The 5,519-nt window shown below is 36.3% G+C and overlaps 1 long non-coding RNA gene across 1 annotated transcript in view; it reads right to left on the minus strand.

The window, feature by feature from the left end:
• Positions 1-220: 220 nt before the first annotated feature.
• The window catches only part of LOC120350766, a 15,457-nt gene continuing 10,158 nt past the window's right edge, over positions 221-5,519 (minus strand). Inside the window, exon 3 of the long non-coding RNA XR_005571021.1 lies at positions 221-231. This is a non-coding gene — a long non-coding RNA (uncharacterized LOC120350766). The remainder of the gene's footprint in view (positions 232-5,519) is intronic.

Genomic DNA, 5,519 nt, shown 5'->3' on the forward strand with positions numbered 1-5,519 from the left:
TTAACAACAATAAAGAATCACTGAATTCCAACAAATCTATCAAAATTTTAATTTGTTATCGAACATATTCCATAGAAATAGAGTTGCTATCCAGGTATCAGCATTTGGAAACAATTATAAAATTTTGCAATAAATAAAAAATCTGGTGTGGCGCACTCACACATCTTTCCTTGCCGTTATGATGACCTGACGCTAGTGTTCACGCGCATCTCAAGTCTACTATTCAAAGATCTGAGCCAGCTGGTGACAGGACAGTAACGCTAGAAACCCACGAGGTCTGCTATCTCTTCATAGTGAATCATTTGATAGAATCAACAGTTTGCAATTACATACATTTTCTTGAATTTCGAGCTTATTCTCAATTTTAGGTGAAAATGTTACTGAACATTTAATTGTAGTGATTTTCATGCTCAATCTTTTCCACTTGTTTAAATTCTATCTGAAGCCTGATAATTGGGAATCTAAAATCAAACTTTGCATAGATGGGGCGGAGCTCCTGAAACTTTTACAGAGACTTGTGGCAGTTGATAGAGCTTATCAATGACTATATTATATATAAATTTGATAAAAATCGTTGGAGCCGTTTCCGAGAAAATCGCGAAAAGCACTGTTTTTGACAACATTCTCTCCATTTTAGCCGCCATATTGAATTGTATCCAATCGGAATTGTTCGTGACGGATCCTTATAGTGTAAGGACCTTAAGTTCCAAATTTCAAGTCATTCCGTTGATTGGGAGATGAGATATCGTGTACACAGACGCACATACAGACCAATACCCTAAAACCACTTTTCTGGACTCAGGGGACCTTGAAACGTATAGAAGTTCAGAAATTGGGGTACCTCAATTTTTTTCGGAAAGCAATAGGCCTACTTTCCTTACCTATGGTGATAGGGCAAGGAAAGTAAAAACTTTTTCGAAATAATATATTTCTAGCATGCAACCCAATGAAACAGATGTAAGCTTCAAAATGAAAGAACAATTGTAAATCTGTGTATGATACTGTGCTATCACATTATTTTCTTTATCCGACCTTATAACGCCGGTTAAATCTGATTGGAAGATCGCATAGTAATCCGTGGAGAAATTAATATCTTCAAGAAGATTACAGGCAGAAGTTAGTATTTCATTCATCTCTGATTACAGTTTTCGAGCACATTTATGGGAGTCAAACACGCATTACTGAGTTATTGCGGAGTTGAATAAAATCCAAAACCAAAAGGAGGCTATTCAAAGTTTGTGCTCTATTAGTAGTAAGTGTAAAATAAAGAAATCAAGTTTTCAAAAAACGATGCTTGTTTCATCATAAGCCTACTTTCAGACTTCAATTTGAGACTTTCAGACTTTTAAATCGGAATTCAAGAATAGGATGAAATTTTATTTCCACTTGTCACAGAAGTAAATTATTACTAATAATTTATTTTATTAATCCGATAAATTCATGCCTGAAAGAGAAGATGACCTTGGAATTTGACCGAGGAATTTCAGACTTTAGTTCTGAAGCCTACCCAATCATCTTTTGGTCTCAATAAATTTCAGCTAAATCTGAGATACTTTTTGTTTCAGTGTGTTTCACGATGAGTATGGTAATCCATGGTTTTTCTCAACTTTTTGTGAAAAAAATCGCTAAAACTCCGTGATCTTATGGTATTTGATGCGAGAAACACGGATATGGAATCATATTTGCACAATTCCTTACCGTTCAGGAGATAAGACCATTTGAAAATGTTATGTTTGCAGCTTCACAACTTACCCTGTATAGAAGTTGGGGTTGCTAATTTTGGCACCGACATTTCTCAGGTCAAGCTTTATCTAATGTGTAGATTTCAACCAAACCTGAGATACTTTATGTTTCAGTGTGTTTCACTATGGCTTTTATCAATAATTTTTCGTGAATAATGAAAATCGCTCAAACTTTGTAATCTTATGGTCTTTGATGCGAGAAACACGAATCTGGAATCAGATTTGCAAAATTCCTTACCGTTCAAGTGATATGGCCATTTGAAAAATATTAAAGTTTATATTTGCAGCTTCATAACTCACTCTGTATAGTCGGTGGGGGTACCAAATTTGGCTAGGACATTTTTCAGGTCAAGCTTCATCTATGGTGCAAATTTCAGCCAAATCTGAGATACTTTTTGTTTCAGTGTGTTTCACTATGGTTTTTATCAATAATTTTTCGTGAATAATGGAAATAGGTCAAACTTTGTAATCTTATGCTCTTTGATGCGAGAAACAGGAATCTGGAATCTAATTTGCAAAATTCCTTACCGTTCAGGAGATATGACCATTTGGAAATTTCATGTTTGCAGCTCCATAACTCACTCTGTATAGTTGGTGGGGGTACCAAATTTGGCTAGGACATTTTTCAGGTCAAGCTCTATCTATGGTGCAAATTTCAGCCAAATCTGAGATACTTTTTGTTTCAGTGTGTTTCACGATGGTTTTTATCAATTTTTTGTGAGAAATGGAAATAGGTAAACCTTTGTGATCTTATGGTCTTTGATGTGAGAAACATGATTCCCGAATCAGATTTGCAAAATTCCTTACTGTTCAGGAGATATGACCATTCGAAAATTAGAAATTTTTATGATTCAAGATTCATTCATTGTCAGAACACTTCAAGAAAAATGCAAGACAAAGTCAACAATTGAATAAAAAATTCTAAAATATAACAATAAACTGTAATAGTCATCACAGTCACATCGTAATATATACAAAAAAAGACAAAGATAAGCAATTCTATATAATATCATAAACATTTTTAATACAGGTATATATCACAGTTAAGAAAATACACAGGCATCACCACAAGTCCTCATAACCATATGGACAGCAGTCAATTAGAATCTTTTTGACAGAAAACTTAAAACTATTAATATCACATTCTTTAATATGAGCAGGCAGTTTATTAAATAACCTCTTCCCAAATTCAACAAAACTTTTAAATGGTAATTGCTCTGTGATAATCTATGTGCTTCTGCTTGTCTTGTAAAATGATTGTGAATATTACTATTTATGGGTAAGATGGAAAGATTTTTTCTGGTATACATCAGACATTCAAACACATACAAAGCATAAACAGTCATAATATTAAGATTTTTAAACAGAGGTCGAAAATGTGCTCTACTATCTACTTTACAAATGATCCTTATGGCCCATTTTTGTACAACAAAAAGCTTCTTCATATTGGTATCTCTCCCCCATGCCAAAATACCATACAACAGGTGTGACTGAATGTAAGCATAATATACAGCTACCAACACATCAATGCTAACGATATTTCTTAATCTACATAACATAAAAATCTGGTGTGGCGCACTCACACAACTTTCCTTGCCGTTATGAAAATTGATCACCTGATGCTAGTGTTCCCGCGCATCACAAGTCTACTATTCGAAGATTTGAGCAAGCTGGTGACAGGGCAATAACGCTGAAGACACACATGAGGTCTGCTATCTCTTCATAGTGAATGATTTAATAGAAACAACAATAATTTGCAATTGAATATTTACATTTTCTCGAATTTAAAGCTTATTTTCAATTTTAGGTGAAAATGTTACTGAACATTAATTGTAGAGATTTTCATGCTCAATCTACTCCACTCGATTTTTTTCGTTTCAATTGTATCTGAAGCCTGATTATTGGGAATCTATCTGCATTGCTGGGGCGGAGCTCCTGAAATTTTTACAGATATGGGACTTGTGGCAGTTGATAGAGCTTATCGATGACTATTTTAGGTATGAATTTGATCGAAATCGTTGGAGCCGTTTCCGAGAAAATCACGAAAAATCCTGTTTTTGACAACATTTTCGCCATTTTAGCCGCCATCTTGAATTGCATTTGATCGAAATTGTTCGTGTCGGATCCTTATAGTGAAAGGACCTTAAGTTCCAAATCTCAAGTCATTCCGTTAATTGGGAGATGAGATATCGTGTACACAGACGCACATACACTCATACACACACACACACACCCACACACACACACCACACACACACACACCACACCACACACACCCACACACACACACACACACACACACACACACACACCACACACACACCACACACACACACACACACACACACACACACACACCCACACACACACACACACACACACACACACACACACACACACACACACACACCACACACACACACACACACCCACACACACACAACACACACACACACAACACACACACACACACACACCACACACACACACACCACAACACACACACACACACCCACACACACACCACCACACACACACACACACACACAACACACACACCACACACCCACACAACACACACACCACACACACACACACACACCACACACCACACACACACCACACACACAACACACCACAACACACACACACACACCACACCACACACACACACACACACCACACACACACACACCCACACACACACACACACACATACAGACCAATACCCAAAAACCAGTTTTTTGGACTCAGGGGACCTTGAAACGTATAGAAATTAAGAAATTGGGGTACCTTAATTTTTTTCGGAAAGCAATACTTTACTTACCTATGGTAATAGGGCAAGGAAAGTAAAAATGCCTCTAGATATTTTCTTACCCAATGAAAAAATATGATTTTCCCATTTCTTATTACTCTACAATGTGATGCCAAGAAATTTGACATAACTAATATCTGTCTTACAACCAAAGTATGTTTGCAGCTTCATCACTCACTCTGTATAGTGGGTGGGGGTACCAAGTTTGGCAAGGACATTTTTCAGGTCAAGCTCTATCTATAGTGCAAATTTCAGTCAAATCTGAGATACTTTTTGTTCCAGTGTGTTTCACTATGGTTTTTATCAATAATTTTTTGTGAATAATGAAAATCGCTCAAACTTTGTAATCTTATGGTCTTTGATGCGAGAAACACGAATCTGGAATCGGATTTGCAAAATTCCTCACCGTTTAGGAGATAAGACTATTCGAAAAATAAAAAATTCTTATGTTTGCAGCTTCATAAATCATCCTGTATAGCGGGTGGGGGTACCAAATTTGGCTAGGACATTTCTCAGGTCAAGCTCTATCTATGGTGCACATTTCAGTCAAACCTGAGATACTTTTTGTTTCAGTGTGTTTCACGATGGGGTTATTCCATGGTTTTTATCAATTTTTTGTGAAAAATAAAAATCGCTCAAACTTTGTGATCTAATGGTCTTTGATGCGAGAAACACGAATCTGGAATTAGATTTGCAAAATTCCTCACCAGGAGATATGACCATTCAAAAATTAGAAATTATCATGTCTGCAGCTTCAAATCTCATCCTGTATAGGCCTAGTAGCTGGGGGTGCTAAATTTGGCTCTGACATTACTCAGGTCAAGCTCTTTCTATGGTGTAAATTTCAGCCAAATCTAAGATACTTTTTGTTTCAGTGTGTTTCACGATGGTTAGTCTATGATTTTCATCAATTTTTTGTGAGAAATAAAAATCGATCAAACTCCGTGATCTCTTGGTCTTTG

This window comes from Nilaparvata lugens, chromosome 4 (assembly GCF_014356525.2).
Source record: "Nilaparvata lugens isolate BPH chromosome 4, ASM1435652v1, whole genome shotgun sequence".
NCBI lineage: Eukaryota > Metazoa > Arthropoda > Insecta > Hemiptera > Delphacidae > Nilaparvata > Nilaparvata lugens.